The 19,428-nt window shown below is 36.1% G+C and overlaps 1 protein-coding gene across 1 annotated transcript in view; it reads right to left on the bottom strand.

Moving 5' to 3' along the window:
• Positions 1 to 19,180, bottom strand: part of SGK3 (serum/glucocorticoid regulated kinase family member 3) — a 102,210-nt gene extending 83,030 nt beyond the window's left edge. The window contains 1 exon segment of the mRNA XM_074278811.1: positions 19,012 to 19,180. The gene's annotated coding sequence lies outside the window, so the exon portion shown is untranslated.
• Between the last annotated feature and the right edge of the window lie 248 nt (positions 19,181 to 19,428).

Raw genomic sequence — 19,428 nt, 5'->3', positions numbered from 1 at the left:
GCAAGATTATGAAAAATCACAACTATTTAACATAGTGCTAGAAATGCTAGGTATACCAATGAAACAGGAAAGAGAAATCCAGAGAATGATCAAGGTAAAAAAAGAAACAAAATTATGACTTTTTTCCTAATACTTTGATTTACATAAAAAATCAAGTCAAATAAAAATATTAATTGAAATTATAATTAAGCTAAATTGCAGAATATAAAGTAAATCTGCACAAATCATTATTTGTGCATATTAATCAACAAAACCCAGCAGAAAATATTACAAAGAGAAATTTCAAAATAACCACATAAAGTATAAAATATTTGGGAGTATATTTATTAAGACACACTTAGAAAGTATACAATTAAAGAAAGTCTTTCTAGAAATCTTAAATAATGGGGGGGGGAAATATTAATTGCTCATGGCTAGATCAAGGCAATATAATAAAAATGTGAATTTTTAGCTATAATAAGTAAAATAATGTATCAAGCCAATGTGCAATACCAAATCAAATTACCAAAGGATTATTTTAGAGAACTAGGATAAAGAAAAAGGAAATTCATCTGGAAGAAGAAAAGATTTATGAATTTCAAAGGAAGCAATGAAACATAATGGGAAAGACATAAAGAATACCATTATCAGCAAAATGGAGGCGCAAGGAAGAAAATATCTAGCTGATCTATGAGTAGAAGAGCTCATGACCAAAGGACAGTGAGGATCACAGAAGATAATATGGACAATTTTGTTTGCATAAAATTTAAATCTTCACTAAAAAAAAATTCTCAATATATTTAAACCAGAAGGATAACCAGTAACTATCTGCACCAAGTTTTTCTGATAAAGGTCTTATTACGGAGAGAAGTGACAAACAAAGCAGAGGATATGAAAACGCCATTTTCCAAAAAAAAAAAAAAAAAGAAAAGAAAGAAAGAAATCTACACTATCAACAACTACATGAAAGAAAAAAAAAAAAAAGATCCCAAATCACTAATAATGTAAGAAATGAAAATTGTAGCAATTCAAAGTCCATCTTACACCCCATTAGATGAAAATGATAAATGTTGGAGGGAATGTAGGAAAAGAGGCACACTATTATGTTCGATAAAGTCAATTTGGAAAGCAAGTTGGAATTATGCCTCCAAAAGTCACTAAACTATGGGAAAAAGTCCTTTGATCTAGCAATGCCCCTATGTGGCATGTATATCAAACAAATCAAAGAAAGAAAAATAATACCCATGTATACAAAATATCCTTTTTATTGAAGGAAAAACCTGAATTTTTTTCAAATGGCCCACTTTTGGAGAGTGACTAAACAAATATAAGAAATATAATAGAATATTATTAAACCATAAGAATGAAGAAATGCAGTTTCAGTGTAAAGTGGGAAGAGCTCTATTAATTGACTAAAAGTGTAGTGAGCAAAATTAGAATATACAATTACATCATAAATAAAAACCACTTTCAAAGTCTTTAAAATTCTGATCAATATAATAACAAGTCACAGTTTCAGCGGACTGATGCTACCCACTTACCTCCTAAAAGAAATGTGATAAAATTAAAGTGCAGAATGGGACATAATTTTTTGAACTTGATGAATGTTGTTTGACTATGCATGTTTGTTATGATAGCTTTCTTTTTCTTAATTGCTCCATTATATCAAGGTCATTGGGGTGAGAAGAAAATAAATGTTTATTAGTGGAAAAAATAAAGATATAAGTAAAAATAAAATAAATCTGCCCTAGCATTGGTTCGGTTCTTCTCTCCAGGAGCAGGGACTCTTTTGACTCCAGGACCTCCAGTGACCATACCCTGTCCCCAGGGCACATTGAGATTCACTCAATCTTAAGACTTACAACTTGGGACTAAGCAATCTTGATTAAGAATTAAGAAACATATCTCCTTCCACCACTACCACCAATACACACCACTTAGCCAGCACTAGATTGACCATGATTCATATTTTAACCAGTCATCCACCAGCACTAGCATGGACAGATTGCTCTGTCACTAATTACCACCAGTCCTGTTCTCTTTCATTCCCACACCCTGCTTTGGGAATAATCTTCAAATCAATTGCTATTGGAAAGGACATAACAATCTACTACCCGTGACTCACTTGTAAACCCTCTGACAGCTTAGACCAAATCTACTCCCCTTGGATCCTGCCCACTGCTTCTCTCTAGAGCATGATCTTGCTCCCTATTAGAAATATGAACTGTCAAGGCAGGATCTTTTGGATTTTCTTCAGGCTGGTACTTAGGAAATGCTTTATAAATAATTGTTATTTTATGATGTCAACTATAATGCTATTGGACAATTATTTTATCAGTCTGCATAAAAATATCATCTAATACAAAGAACTACATAATATTAGAGCTGAAAATGACCTTCAAGATCATTGAACCAGGACACTGGGGATATACTGACTTGTCCAAGGTCACACAATTTGCTAATGGCAGAATCAAGATCTGAACCCCATTTTCTTACATTCTGAAACTTATTCTGAAGTTCTTTTCATTGTAGTACTGAGCTGGTTGTGGGGGAAATGAGAAAGAGAAGAGAATATGAACAGGGCTTAGTTCCGTCCCTATATCTCTCCCTCTCAGAATTCCTAGTTTCCTTTGACAAAACATGGGTCAAATACCTCCTATTATTGAAGGCTTTTCCTGATCTCTTCTGTTAATGCTACCCTTCATAAAGTTACCTTGAGTGTACTTTCTCTGGGGTCACACTCCTCTCTTTTCTCCTCTTATTACAATGTAGTGAACTATTTGTCTTTTTCCTAGTACCAACTTAGTAAATGTTGGATGATTAGTTGACAGGATACTTTTTCTTTGACCAAAAAAATCCAAAAGTTTATGCAATAAAAGTTTTAATCTAAGCACGAAGCACCTTGCTCAGTCTACAAAAACAGTTTGGTAACCAGCCTCTCTAAGCTCTCCTTCACTAACAAATTCTCTAAATCATTCTTCTTTAAAAATTCTGTGGCTGTCTTCAACTCAACAAAGTTGAACTACATAGCACTTATTTAGAAGTAATCTACCATGCTTCACTAATTTCTCACTGGCAGTTAAAACGAGCAAATATTTGCCAAAAATTAAGTATATACAAGAAATTGTATAGAAAGGAAGAGTTAGAAAGTTAGATAATGGTCTTTGACTTCAAAGAATTTACAATCTTACAAGAAAGTGATAACACATCAATAACTAAAACACAGGGGGAACAGTAAGACAAGTGTCCAACTCGGCTTCAACAATACTAAATCCCTATGATGAGCTTTCATAGTATTCTGCCCAGAATCAGACTATCAGAACCTCCAGGCTATTTCCAAACCACCTCCACTCGGTAGATAATCAGCCAACTCTAGCTTCTTTTCACTGTCTTCTCCTAATACAAGGTAAACTCCTTAAAGTCAGAGATTGTATTCCTTGCCTGCATTCGTATCCTAAACAGTGTGGTGTTTGGAACAGAGCAAGTGCTTACTAAATGTTTTTTCAATCAAGTGCTCCATTACGGAGGGAGAGACCATAATAATTGAGGGGGAAAAAGGAAAGGTTTCATTGGGCAGCTGACACATAAAAGATAATATTTGTAGGATATATAGGTTTTCAAAAGATACAAGCACATTGGCAGAGGAAGGAACACCAGAGTACCTACTCCAGCAGAGGACAGAGGGTATCAGTCAATCAATAAACATTTAAGTGTCTACTGTGCCTCAGTAAAATAAATTGAAAAGGTCCCCTTTTCATACCAATAAAAAAGATGAATGCATGAAATGAAAAGGTGAGCATGCCAATATTCTTTCTAACAATATTATATATACTCTTGGCTTTATAGTAAAGGACTGTTAGTTTGTCCTAATCAGTCTAATTGTTATTACATGCATTTGGAGACACTTTCTTAGGCTGTTTTCTCTATCAGACTACTATGGTCTTGAAAAGCTGGGACTTGGGCAGTTCAGACAAACAGAAAGGGAAAGGGGGCAAGGACGAAGGGAATAAAGACAATAATCTGACATTTATACTACTTTCTGAAGTTTACAAAATATTTTTTTTCTAATGAACCCCAGAGATAGATGTTCTAGTTTTAGAGATGGGAAAGCTGAAATTGAAAGAGATTAAGCTGATTAAGCTATGGCTATCACACAGGTTTTCTGATTTCAAAAACAGTGATCTCTTCAAGATATCACAAGGATAGTAACTGAATATCTACAGAGACAGGGCTCATTTTAATCAAGAAGAGGATATTCTCTGGGTACTTTTCATTTCCAACAAACCTGCATAATTATTCATCGAAACTTCTTTATGTTTGAGTTCTTATACATTTGCTGAATTCTTATATATGTACACATGTGTAAGCACTCCAAGAAACATCTTAAGTTAAGAAAACATTTTTAAAGGAAACAAAACACACCTTGTCATATCTATATATATTAATTCCATTGTAAAATGGGCCAAGAAATCTCACTGGGCCTGTCAGTGCAGGATGCATATAATGAACTCTGGTGTGTGTGTTTTTCCTGGATATCACATGGTGAATTAGTAACAACTTTTCCTGTTTTTCCTTTCTCACTATCATCTTCCTTTTAAATGCCTTCCCCAGCCCTTCCCCTCAATACATACTGTACTCTGATCTCTCAAAGTCAATTTAATTCCAGAACATTCCTAGAATCTGTTAACATTTCCTCCAAATGAACCTTAATATAAGTCTTACTTAAGTATATATGAACTTCAGACAAAATACTCCTACCATTGCAAGTCAGCACACGTTCTGCAACTTAAGAGTTGGAGGCCTGTTTGACAGAGATTAAGAGTTTGACTGCCAGAATATGTCAAAAGCAGGACCTGAACCCAAATTTTCCTGGCTTTAAAGCTAGAGGCTCTCTATCCTCTAGGAAAAAAAGGAAGAAGGAAGAAAGGAAATGAGAGAAAGAAGACATAGGAATTATGGATATTATTTTTTTAAAAAGAGAGATAGAAAGAATATGAATATGGAATCAGAAAACCTGGAATCAAATCTGGCTCTGCAATTATTTTGGGCAAATTATTTAATCTCTTTGGGCATCACTCAATTACATATTTTAAAATAAGGGGTTCAAACTAGATCTCCAAATTATCTTCTAGTTCCAAATCTATCATTTCACAAAAATAAGTAATACAACAAATGCTCTAAATTACAGCAAGACTAATAATATGATAAACACTACATGTCCCAGAGTTTAGGGGTCTCTACAAAACTGCACCAAAACTTACTTATTCATGAGAAACTTCCCTGCACCTATTTGCATCTTAGTACAGATTATATGGGGGTTGGGTAAGGGAGGAAGAGATAATAAATCACAACAGGGTTTAAACTTGCTGGAATGCCAAGAATGGCTTCACAAAGCTTACTCCAACTAATTACAGGCTTTTTTCTATCAAGTTCCAAAATTCATTGGCAGGAATGGTAAGAATGGCAACAATAATTACGTCCCGACTCTGTCATGTGAAAATGCCCCTCTGACTGCTCAGTGAGGTGCCCTTCACCCAACACAGACCTCTCTGTGTACTGTGGAATTCAAAAATCCATTTTCTTTTTCCTTCAGCCAGGTCTTCTATGTTTTTGCTAGAAAATCCAGGGAATATGGATACTGTGGAGTCATAGACATGATGAAGAGAAAAAGTAGGCCTATGGGCAGTGTTCTCCAATCCTTTTTCTTCCCTAGCATAACTGAAATTCAATGTACATCCTGAAAGGAGTAAGGGAGAAAATACAGAAGCAAGAAATTGTTCAATTCTCACCAAAAATAATTAATATTGTAGAAATATGGTTAGTTTCTGGTCTAAAAAGCAGGGGGAAAGCCTTTGGGGAAAAAATTAGTATTGGTAATAATAGACAGACAGGAGATACATCCCTACCAAAAACCCAGGAATGTTAGTAACTAAGTATCCATAGATGGTGTGATCAAACAACCCTACTATTATCGAGAATGGGAACCATATGCTATGACAGCCTTTAAGTAATGAATAAGTAGCAAGACAGTATTATTATAACAGATCTCTTGCATTGTGAGAATCATGGTGAGACCAGAGAAGAGCAGGTAAAGTCAACAGTGGAGCCAGGAAACATAGGAGAGCTTTACCAGCTTCTATCATCCCAGCCACGCAAGGGCAGTTGAAGCAAAGACCTACATCTCTGAAGCAAGATTGGCACAGGAATGAGAAACTCAGTGCATCCTGTAGAGTCACATGGACTAAACTGAATTTAGATAAACACAACTCAGAAGCAAAGAGGATAATTCACTTAATGCTTTATGGTTAGGAATATACACCAAAACAGCACTGACAGGAACAAGACAAAAACTCAAATTAAGATTAGCTGAAAAGAACTGTTGGAATATTCTGTAGCTTATTTTGTTGTGGGTTTTTTTTTTTCTACTATGAAAAGGAATAAGAATCTATGAAGGACCTACTATGAGCACTTGCCAAATATCATTTTGTTTGAGCCTCACAATGACCTTGGAAGATATGTGCTGTTATTAGCCTCACTTTACAGTTGAAGAAACTGAGGCAGAAGCAGTTAAGTAACTTACTCAGTCTATAAGGACTCCAATCTTTCTGGCTCTAGGTCCAATTTTATCCACTGTGCCTCCTAGCTGCCTCTCCAGTGAATCAGAGCAAAAAAAGATTTTTGTCTATGTCCGAGTCATTTTTCCGTATAATGTCCAAGTGTGTCCGAGACATGAAAATAAAAACTGAAAGAAGTAAGCCTCTGGGGAAGGACTCTGGAGACTCTACAGGAGCACATGTTTCGCTTCGTTTTAAAGGAGGAATTAGGAAGGATTGGTTCTGATCTGGAAGGATAAAGACCAAGGCTTAATTAAGTACAGGTAGAAAGGGGGAGGGAGGAGGGACAGAAAGAACATAGGCACAACTGGTTCCTGCAGCAGTTCACCTAAGAGAAGAACTGAGCAGAGAAAACTTCCTTTGCCACACACCAGGGAAAGCAGTCACTATTAGTAGTACCATGGACCAGGAGGCTTTAACCCAACCTGTATACTCTTTCCAGTCCTACAAACGTGTTTCCCTTTTCTATCCTCTAGCCCACACTTGGTTACACAGAAAACTCTATATGTTCAAAGGTGTATGCTCTTGAGAATAGACAAGGGCCTGAGCAAGTGAGGAAAGCCCCAGGGAAGGTTGCAGGAAGACCTAGGGAAACACTTGATCTTTGTTCTGGATTCCATAGGTTGTAGAATGGTCTATCTATATTCAAAATCTAGAAAGAAAGAAAACATAGAGTTTCATGTATCTGGATAAGTGGCATATGGAAGAAGGTATTGTTCCTCAGATTTCAGTTTGCTGGGTCTTTAAGTTTCTCTATAAAGCAACTCTTCCCTTTGTTTCTCCAACCATGACAAAATGTCAATCAAGGAAATGACAAATGACATCCATAATTAAATTTATACCTTCATAGAGCAGGTTTGTAAAACCCTTCCTTATATGTTACTATAATTGATCCAGATTTCAGCCCTGAGGTGGGTATTTTTGTTACTATGCCCATTTTACAGATTAGGAAATTGAAGTTTAGAGGGGTTAAGTGACTTACCCAAAGGTGACAAAGTGAATGTCAGAGGTAAACTAACAATATCTCTCCTGCCAAGAACCCTTTCTACTCTATCAAGCTAATAGATTCTAACTATATTTATTAATGTTTTGGATAATTAAAGTCAATCTCTCTCTCTCCATCTGTCTCTTTCTCTTACTAGGTAACTGGGATTATGTGACTTGCCCCAGTATCACACAGCTAGGAAGTGTTAAGTGTCTGAGGCTGGATTTGTACTCAGGTCCTCCTGACTCCAGGCTAATGCTCTGTCTATACACTGCATCATCTAGCTGCAACCAGATATAAAAATCTCAAGAGGCAACATGGCATAGCAAATGGAGAGCCAGTCTTGAAAGTCAAGAAGACCTGAATTTCAAGGTCCACATCTGACATACTTGTTGTCTTCTGACATATACTGGTTGTCACCCTAGTGCTCTGAACAACTGTCTAACATTATAAGGTGCATAAAAGCTGATATCCTGCATTGGTAGAGGGAATTTTCTCAGCTGGGAGTTCCCTAAATCAGTGGTATCATAAATCTAATCCCAATCTATGTGAAATTACAAATATCTAAAGAAAAGATATATAAATAGACTGCAGCATGTTATTGACAACAGACTATATACATGGAGCCTGGTTCAATTATTTGTGTAGGATCAAGGATCTGGGTTCAAATTCCCTCTTGGTCATTTACTAGTTGGGAATTTGAGCAAATCATGTAATCTCTCTAGGATTCATTTTCTTCATATGCAAAAAAGGAAGTTGAACTACTTAACACTAAATTCTCCTTTAATTCTAAAACTATAAATGAATGTTTATTGGCATAAAAGATAATATAAAAGATACCTATCAATATAAAAGTAGGTTAGGAAATCACTATACTAAGAATGAGTACCAGAATATTTGTTTATGGACAACCACATGACATACTGGCACTCCTAAGAAACTAAAATGAAAATAAAGAGGAAAGACTCCAGAACACTGAAGAATTTATGAGAAATCATGGATAAAGCGTTCTACATGGTAAGAAGTTAAAGTTGGGATTTATTAACTGCATAGTAAAGAAAGAAAGTGAAGAAAGGAGCAATCCTACACCAATGAAATAAAAAAACAATTAAAGAATTAAAATAATGATAGGGTCTAAATTTACTATTATTCGTATATATAAAGAGAAAGGAAAAAACTGCAATTTTAGTCAGAATGTATAAAGAGACAGTTCCTCATATGCAATACTGAAAGAATAAAATGGGTAAAATTTTTAGTCACATAATGCTTTTTAGCTACCATTAGAAAGTACATTTACAAAGAGAGCATGTAAAACTATACAAATTAACAGAGTTTGTCATTCAAATACAGAAAAGTATTCCTCTTAGATTAGGCATATTAGTTTTCCGAGGTATTTTTATCTGTGGAGAAATGGCAGACTCCTTGTCCTCCAGAAATTTTTACACCATGGTCACTCACAAATTCTCAAATGGATTGTATAGAATTATACTTTTTTTTAACTTTCTTTATTTTGATAATTACAAAGATTTGAGATTTCATCGGGTGGGGATATACAATCACAAGTGTTGAAAAAGGAAAATGAGGATTAACATCATTTCCAGTAATACAATAAAAGCAAAAAGGCAAATACTGTGTTAAATTTCAGAAATAACTTTTGGCTTTCTAAGTCTGACAAATGATTGTCAAAAATGGATCTTTCCCCCATATATTTAAAAGTTTTAGTGTTACCTCATTTTCAGAAAGTCTAAAACCCAGAAGCAATAAGAACATTTACAAAGAGAGTGGTTCAGATGTTTCCAAGTTGTAATTTCTGTCATGCGGGAGCACACTATTAAAATAAGCTGGTAAAGCCGGAAAGCGTACATGATAACATATGCTGGAAACCCCAGAAGGTTAAACATACATATACAGTTTCTGCTCTTCTGTAATATGTAATTATCAAGATACAAAGGTCATAAATACAAGGAAGCATCATTCCAAAACAAATATTTTCTTGCAAGATTTTTTTCAGGCAGTAAAACATACTCAATGGCACATATCATAAAAGGTTTCTGAAATATATTTTGAAACAACTTAATAGAGTATTTTTAAGGTGTACAAAGTGCTTTCAACCTAACAACCCTGAGAAAGAGCAAATATTAAATATAATTTAAAAGGTGAAAGCAAAGAACGAGACATAGAGATGAAGACTTTTCCATACTCAGACAACTTTTGTTTGGTTTGACATTCCAATCCATATTCTTTACTCACAAGAACACAGCATTTCAGAGAAAGAAGGTATCTTACTGTGTAGAATATAGTGTCAGTACAAGTATCAACTGCTTATTCTCAGAAGTTATATTCTTTAAGGCAGCCCAAAAATCACATTTCCTTTTTTGATTCTTGTATTATACTACTGACACATTAGGAATACAATTCACTAAAATCACCAAACATTTTTCTGACAAATTTGTGTCAAACATTTCCCCCATCTTATACCTATTTATGGAATTTCTATCTTGAATTTAAATATGTCTAAATATATCACTATTAAACTTTTTCCTCTCATATTCAGTCCAACACTCTGGCCTATCAAGATCTTTTTTTTAATTGATTCTATTATTCAAACCATTAGCTGCATCTAATAGCTTTGTGCTACCTGCAAATTGGATGAATGTGTCAATGCCAATGGCTGTGCCTATATCCAAATTGCTACTAAAAATGTACAGTAGAACTAGGCCAAGAACAGATGGACAGACCATTTCACAAGAGACCAGGTCCTTCTTCCAAGCTAACAATAAAATACTAATGACTCTCCTGAGGGTCTGGCTATCCAATCAATTCTGATTCAAACTAAGGTTCATTTATTATCTGTTCCATAAGAATAAATGAAGGAACAGTTTGCTATTTCCTCTCCATCTCATTTTACAGATGAGAAAAGGGAGGCAAATAGAGTTAAATGACTTGCCCAGGATTATACAACTAGTATGTGTCTGAGACTAAATTTGAATTTGATGTCAGAAAGACATCAAGCCCCAGAATTCATCACATTGAAAATCTACCTACTCCTAAAATAGTTTCTAACCATTCTTTAACTATTCATAATAGAATTTTACCAGTAACAAAGTCAAAATCACAGACTTATACTCTGAAGACTCTTTACTTTGAAAACCAAGACAACTGTTTTACAAAGCCAGTTCTCTAGTACCCTTATCCTGTCCTAAATGTACAACTATCACTAATAACTAACAATCACACATGCTAATTCTTTGAGTGCTCAAGGATATATGTCTAGGCTTAAAATTCAAACTCATCAAGAGCAAGGTGTTCTCTCTCCTGGTTTATGTCAGCTTTTCATTTCTGATAAGGTCTTCTCATTCTGTCCTTTCCATCACAAAGATCAAAGATTATTCTTGACAGGAAAAAAAAAATCCAGACACAAAAAGTTGGGCAGTTTATAGCCTCCTGTCTTCTCTCTCCAAGTAATGGTCCTATCCCTTTTGCTTTAATATTTTTTTTCAGTCCTCTTTATTATCATTAACTTTTGCTAAGTAGCTTCATTCTAATCTTTTTAACACTATTCAGACAAGTTTGTAAGCCCTTGCTTCCCAATTCAGTCCAGGTCTAAGAAGAAACAAAGCTGTTTAGTGAATTCTCTCTTCATCTGAACAGATCTCTTTAAATATCTTTCTTTTCTTCTTTATTCGAACTGTTCTTTAGGTCCCAAAGAATTCACTCGAAAGCTTCTCAGCTTTCCTGAGATGATGTTTTCTGTCAATTTTATTTCACAAAACTCTATTTATTCTTTGGCTGAACCTACTGAAATTTGTTCTTAAATTTAGGATGAATGTTAGACAACAACCAGCTTTTCTCTCTTTGATCATATGGTTTAAGTTGACATGGTCTCTTCCCCCTGAGGTTAACATCCCAGCAATCAGATCATCCTCAATGGTAACAACCAGATCCAGAACTGAATGTCCTCTTGTTTTATCCACATTTTAAAGAAAAAATTATCATTAAGGCATCTGTGAACATGGAAATGTCAAACTGCTTCATTGGTGAAATGATGATATTTGTAGAGCTCCATATTAGAGGATTGTTATAAAAAAATCGAAGGGGATAATGCATTAAAGTATTTTATAAACCTTAAGAGTTTCTCTTTCCTTAGTAAGATTACTAAAAATTAAGTAGTCCCCCAAAAGTAAGAATGGAATATTTAAATTTTCTACTGAATGGAAATCATAGAAAATTTACTTTTGCTAGCTGTTTTTTTCACTGCACACATGTTTTAAATACTATACATAGAGAAATATGACTCCTACTGAAAAGCTGTTATGTTGACTATGACTTATTATTTAACTGTTGTGCCTACCTTAAGTAAGAGATATTCACCTGCTTAACTAATTGCAGGGACCAAAAACTATATAGTTATTAATCACTAACTAGGGTCACTGTTACAGGAGAATGAAAACTATGATAATGAATGACAGGAACAAAGCAGAGCTACCCAACTCTGCCCAGTTGTTATTAAGTCTGTTCTATTCCCTCAAGATATGCACGTGGATCTTTAAACTTTTAAAATTTAAATAAGCATATTCAATCTTGTTGTTCAAGAACAAAATTTTTTCAAATAAAATAAAACTATTAAAAATATTATTTTATGGAGCAGCTAATTGGAGTAGTGAAAAGAACACTAGCCCTGAAGTCAGGAGGAACCGAGTTCAAATGTGGCCTTGGACGCTTAACACTTTCTGGCTGTGTGTCCCTGAGCAACTCACTTAACCCAAATTGCCTCAGCAAAAATAAAGATTATTTTACTCTTATTTCATCCTGTTCATTCCTATTTTATGTATGGTTTATATTGTATATATTAGTATAATAGAAAATGGTATCTACTTTATAAATAAATATATACACATTGAGGGTGCATACTCAAAAAAGCTTTACTAAAAGGGCTACAGGATCAAAAAATTTTAGAAACCACCTGGACCTCACTACCTATGATTCTATTGGAATGAAAATTCTGCTCTTTAATTATTTCAAAAATAAAAACAAATCATAGATACATTCTTTATTGGTTCTTTCCTAACAGAAGAATCTGCATCCCCAACGCTGATATCTATAAGATTCTATCAAATACATACTACTAAGTAGTTAAAAGCCAAAATCTGATACTTAAAACACTACCTGTGTGGTCACACTGCTCATCTTTCTAGGCTTTCCTTGGTTTTTTTATCTGTAAGAACAGGTGATTGGGCTAGGTGGCCCTAAGGTTCCTTCAGCTCTAGGTTTATGATCCTACAAATTAAGTATTTATTAAATCCTTACTGTGTGCTGGGTTTTATCTTAGGAACTGGGGACATGAAGATAAAATCTATACCCCTAGCAGTACAGTGCTAGGCCCATAATTGGCATTTAGTAAATACTTATTAATTGATTAAAAATTCCTTGATCTCCAGAAGGTTACAAATGACTAAGTGGAAAACTACACAAATAGGCAAAATACAGGGGAAGGAAGTAAGGGAAGGACAGTTCTAAGATGTGGGGAAAGAGGTCCTTTAAAAGGCAGGGCTTTAGCTTAATTCTAAAGGAGCTAGACAATCCAAAAGGTGAAGATGAGGAAGGAGATCATACAAAAACAGAGGTGGGAAGTGGAATGCCACATTTTCTAAATATATAGTAGGGTAAAAAGTTCATGGGAGGAATATGAAATCAGTGTTCAAAAACAAATGAGATACAGACAGTAAAAGATTTTTAGTGCCAAACAAAGGAGTGCAAGGGAGAGAAGTAAGCTACTTGAAATGTTGAGTGAGCTACCCTAGAGGATTATCAATTTGGGAGCTGGGTGGATAAAGGATAGAGTGGTTGGGATAAGATCCAGTAAAGGGCATTTGAAAGGTGTTTTTTTTGTTTGTTTGTTTTTAGTAGTAGTAGTAGTAGTAGTAGTAGTAGTAGTAGTAGTAGTAGTAGTAGTAGTAGTAGTAGTAGTAGTAGTAGTAAAGTAGTAAAGAGTAGGTAGTAGTAAAGAAATGTTGAAGAAGAATATAGCAGTTGATTTCATATGGTAGAGAGAGTAAGACAAAAATTGAGGATGACTTTAAAGTTGAGGACCTGGGCAATAGTGCCTGGCACATACTAAGTGCTTAATAAATGCCTGTTAACTTGGATTAACAAAAATAAAGAAGTCTGAGGAAAAGACTTTCCATGATTTCAGTTTGAGGCATGTTGAGTTTGATATACAGATGCTCAGTAGGCAAGGGTTGATGCAAAAGAGTGAAAGAGGGAGGAGAGAAGAAAAATTTTGATTTGAGAATCATCAGCATCGAGATGACTGAACTCATGAAATTTGATGAAACTGAGTAGGAGTAGAAGCAAATCTTAGAGTACACCAAATATAAAAAGGAGAAAGTGGATGATTCTCCAGTAAAAGAAACTGAGGAACATTCAAGACTTTATAAAGGAAGGAAATAGGAAGAAAGCAATGTCAGGAAAATCCAAGAAAAGAATATTAAATGGTTACTGTCAACAGTAACAGGGGCAAACAGGGGAGAAAAGAGTTAGAGAAAGGTCAAGAAGTATGACTGGGAATTGCTTATAGCAATTAAAATAGTGATTTAAATTGGGGTCACCAATGGCAAACAAGTGGTTTCTGGGATTCAAGGGTTTGAAAATACAGCAGTATGTGAGGAAGCAGAGGCATTAGGGACAATTTTTTTCCCCTATGAGTTTGACCTTGAAGAGATACTACAAGAGGATGGCAGATTCAAATGAAGAATTTTTGAGCATAGGGAAGGTCTAGGAGCCTTTGTAAGCAATGAGAAAAGAGAGTAAATGAAGAAAACTGGCAATTACAGAGAGGAGGAGATGGGTTCAAGGACACTTGGCTGGAAGAACTACTTCTTAAACTGGAGCAAAGGAAGAGAGAATGGGAGATGATACCTAAGAGCTGTAAGGGGTCTATGGAGAAATCCTCATGATGGATGGTCTCAATGTTCTCAAAGTATAAGCCAAAAAACCTAGTTGAAGTCAGGTAAATAATAATACAGGTAGGGAAGAGTTTGGATAGAGAAGGGGAGCTAGATAGTGTAGTGGATAGAGCACCAGCTATTCAGGAGGACCTGAGTTCAAATCCTGCCTCTGATACTTGTTAGCTGTGATATGTGTTAGCTGTGTGACCATGGGCAAGTCACTTAACCCCAATTGCCTCATTAAAAAAACACTTAAAAAAAAAAAAGTCAATCAGGAAATATTTACAGGATTGTCATTCACTAGTGAGGGCTCAGTTGAGACCCAATCAACACAGTTGTGAGACTTCTTTCAGTAGCATCCAGAAAGCAAATGTTGAATACAATCCACTAAGTATAGTATGGAAGGAAATGAGCAGTAATTGGGCAAGAAAGAAGAACAAGAAGTTTCAGAGTGGAGAGCCATGTAAAATTGAAATGAATATAATATTAAGACAAAAAAAAAGTGAACGGCAAGAGAGAATGTAAATGACTTGAGAAAACGAATGAGGTTAAGAATGGAGGAGGTTCATGAAACAATAGACAACAATAGACAATAGCAGAAAGGGACATCTAGCTGAACCTCTTCATTTTAAGATGGGGGGGTAAAGAAGTGATTTGCCTAAACAACTTAACCTATGTGTTCCAAATCTTATTTTAACAAGTTTTAACAACCAATAAGATCACATATGCTATGCTTTCGAAGTTGATGGCAATTTGAGAAAACTATTCCTTTTAACTTTGTCTCTACAACAACATTATTTCAACAGGAATTCAATATCAAAGAACAAAAATGGAACATGAATAACCAAATACTGTCAAAGAGATCATTTAATTTGTCAGGTGCTCATAATTCTCTAAGGTATAAAAAGGTTTTAATTTGATACTGGCATAACCAAAGCACTGTAAGAGCATGGTTCTATAACACTAGAAAAAGAGATTTATCTTGTTCTCAAAGTAATTAATCTTATGGCAATTTTTTTAGTGTTGATTTAAATCAGTGTTGGAAGATAATTATGAATCATATAATTAAGTTACCAAGCAGGATATGGCTGAGAAAAAAAGCATTCATAGCACTCTAAGACCATCAGGAATTTAAAACAGTATTATCTTTAAAATTAAGGATAGATCAATATCTTCTTTTACAAAATATTTACAGCAAAAGACCAAGTTCAGTTTCTACAGTTTTTACAACTGCTTACTGACTTAAACAAAGGCATATTTCATTCATCTTCTTGTAAAATTAGTAAACTTAGCTAAACTTCTTAGGCTGTAGCTACTAAATAGAGCAGCTAGGTGGCACAGTAGATAGAGTATTAGACTGATATCAGGAAGCTAAGTCTGATTCAAATTCAGTCTCAAGCACTTACTAGTTGTGTGACCCTGGGCAAGTCACTTAACCCTGTTTAGCTCAGTTTCTTCATCTGTAAAATAAGCTGGAGAAGGAAATTTCAACCCACTTCAGTATCTTTGCCAAGCAATAAAGTCCCAAATAGGGTCATGTAGAGGCAGACATGACTTAAAAGTAACTGAACAACTACTAAACTATGATCAGTATTAAAGACATCAAAATGTATTCAAGGGAAAAGAAAAGGGAACTCTTTAAAATAATTAAACTATGAGGTTTGTGGAGGCAGGAACTGAGATTTGCTTTTTATTTCTTTGGTCTTTCTTTGAATCTGAGTATTTAAGACAGTACCAGAAACATAGTAGGAACTTAATAAATTCTAGTTGGCTGACAAAATTTATTTCTATATCTGTAAATAAGGACAAATCAAGTGTTTCTTATTTTCTGTTACTTTTCTCAATTCCCTGGTAAAACTTTTAAAACCAATCATCTCTCTGCTAAGGGGAAAAAAGTCAAAGGGAAACTTCAAATAGGTTTGGATTTTGAAAATCCAGGTTTACTCAGAAGTTTTATTGAAGTTGGCGGCAAAGAAAGGAGGGTAGGCTGCTATTTCCAGTCATCCAATGAGGTTTCTTCACAAATCAAACTGGATCTAAAAGTAATTTTAATAGAGAAATGTCCTGTTTTAAGTTAATAGAAACATCTCTGAATTAGTGGAGCCTCTATATATTACAGACTTCTCATTATTCAATACTATGAATCAGTCTTCATTTATCCATTAAACAATCTTTTTTTGATTTTCAATTTTAATGTAAAATGTGTAATTGTAGTAACTGCCTATAATCAGTAAAACAAGAGGTCTTAGCCTGGGCTTAATGACTGGAAACATTTCAACAATGGTCCTTCAATATAATTAGTTTTCTTTGTAATCCTACATATTTCATATATTTAAAAATATTATTTAAAGTAGGGATCCAGAAGCTTCTTCAGATTACTAGAGGTTCACAAACATACAAGGCTTTAGAATCTTCTATTCTGGATGTCTATTAGAAAGGTATGTAAAAACATCCCATTTAAGTTGGTATTCCAGGCCAATATGTGGGAATTCATGCCAGTATACAAAAACTACAAAATCCAATCCAATTCCATCCTATTCAATAAACACTTGCATGTACTATATCCCTGGCACTGGGCTAAGTGCTGAAATAGATATAGATAGATACACACACACACACACACACACGTTTCCATTAGACCTGATTGTTTGGGGGTTTACTTAGCAGATAAATGCTTCCTGATTTTTTGTGGTGGTAAAGAATTGGAAACTGAAAAGATGCCTAACAAATGAGAAAAGTCTAAACAAGTTGTGGTATGCAAGTGTCATGGAATTCTATAATACTGTAAGAAATTATGAAGGAGATGGTTTCAGAGAAGTTTGGGAAGATTTGTATGATACAAAGTGAAGGAAGCAGAGCCAGGAGAACAGTTTATGTGATTTAAAGCAAACAAACAAAAAACAACAACAACAACAACAACAAAACAGTAATGTAAAAACAAACAGCTTTGAAAAATGCAGAAACTTTGATCAACACAATGACCCAACCACAATTCCTGAGGCCTCGTGATAAAACATGCTACTCATCTCCAGATAGAGAAGTGATAAGACACAAGAATGCAGATTCAGGCATTTTTTTGCAGGGCACATTGCAGGTAAAGGAATTTGTTTTACTTATCTACACAAGTCTATAATAGGTTTTGTTTTCCTTGCTTTTTTCTCAATGGGCAAGGGGGAGGAAGGTGGGAAGGAAAGAAGGCAGAGCTTGCTGAAAACAAAATATTTTTTAAAATGCCTTTTCACACACATAATAAATATGTATAAAGTTAGCCAAGGTGACACTGCCAAAACTAGATTCCTTTATTCTTTTAGATTTCTATGATTGTCTTTCTTTTTTAAAGAAGTCAAGGAAAAAAATAAATCTCTGATAGCCTAAGAATAACAGAATGAACAGAAGTTTGTCTAGACATAAGGTACTGAAAATTCTGTACAGGTTTTTTTTTTTTGTTTTTTTTTTTTTTTTTTTTTTTTTGTATTTCTGAATCACAAAATAAGTAAAGCATTTTTTTAAAGGATTGGAATGGGCTAAATCTATAGGTGAGGACCAGACTTTTATTGTTATTACCATTAAACTTCTTCCTCCCCTGGAGTTAGGAGGCAGAGAAGCCTTATTTTCTTAATTTCTTTTAAGCATTTATATGTTTGCAACATATATGGTAGATAGTATATATTATTTGTAGACAAATGTACATACAAATTTAAACAAAAGAATATGATACATTGCAAAATGTATTAAAATGTTTACAAGATGCTTTACAAATCTTTTTGTTTTATTCTCACAACCACGGCGGGAGGTAGGTGGAATCACCCTCATTTGACAGATGAAGAAACTGAGGCAGTTAAGAGATTTGCCCACACCATTCAGGACTCCCTAACTCTAAGCCATAACGTTTTATCCTTTTGCCACCTTAGCTGCCTCTGGGAAGAACTGCCGGATATGTATGGGAATGGCCAGTGATATATTTGGGAATCAATGTGACAAGAAAACACATAGCAACGAAATCCAATTTATGAAGAAAGCTCTACTAATTTTGGATCGAACCTAATTCTCCATCAACTATTACGGTCTCCTGCATGTGGATTTGCAGTAGAATTTATGCCCCGAGAAGCCTCCTTTCAGAGCCCGGGGACACGCGCGCGGAGAGAAGCTTCTGCGTTCCAACACCAGGGCTCCCCAACCCCGTGGGGCGGCTCCCATTCCCCCCTTCCTCCCAGCCGGGGGTGTGGAGGGGCTGCAGACCCCGCCCCGAGCTCCGCCGGGACCTGTTCTCGGGAGCGCCTCTCTCAGCTTCCAACTTAGCGGGCAGCCGGACGAGACGGGAATTGACGCGCTGCCCGGAGCATTCGCTACTCCGCTTCTCAGCGCAGCGCTCTGGCAGCGGGGCCACGACCACCTGTAGCCCGGTCCCGCCCAGCCTCTTCTCTCCGCCGGCCAGGGAGGTTCCGCAGCGGGCCCGGCCCTCTCCCGAAAGACTCCAAATACGTACCTGAGGGCGCCAGCGCAGCAGCGGCGTTCCCCACCCCAGTCCCGGAGGAGCCGAAGAGCGGATCCCAAGCGAATCCAGCCCAAGATCAGCTGGGCTCCCGCCGAGCAACCTCCACCCCCAGAGACCCTCACACCCTCCTGCTCATCCGGGCGGGGCGAAACCCAAAAGGAACACGCCTTCCAGCGCGCGGCCCCCGGCCAATCACCGGGGCTTTACGGCCTGCCCCGCCTCCCCGTAGGGGGCTTCATTTCCCCGCCCTCTCTTCCTTTCCCCTCCCCCCCAGTTTGCTACTTCCCCGCTGCCGGGCCCAGGAGAGGGGCCCCGGGCAGGGTACAACCTGAAGGGCAGCAGAATAAAGAAAGGGGCGGGGGAAGGGGGGCAAGCGAAGGGGCAAAAGGAAAAGACAGTTAAGGGGAA

This window comes from Sminthopsis crassicaudata, chromosome 1 (genome assembly GCF_048593235.1).
Source record: "Sminthopsis crassicaudata isolate SCR6 chromosome 1, ASM4859323v1, whole genome shotgun sequence".
In the NCBI taxonomy this organism is placed as follows: domain Eukaryota; kingdom Metazoa; phylum Chordata; class Mammalia; order Dasyuromorphia; family Dasyuridae; genus Sminthopsis; species Sminthopsis crassicaudata.
This window is presented reverse-complemented; position numbering and strand designations above follow the sequence as displayed.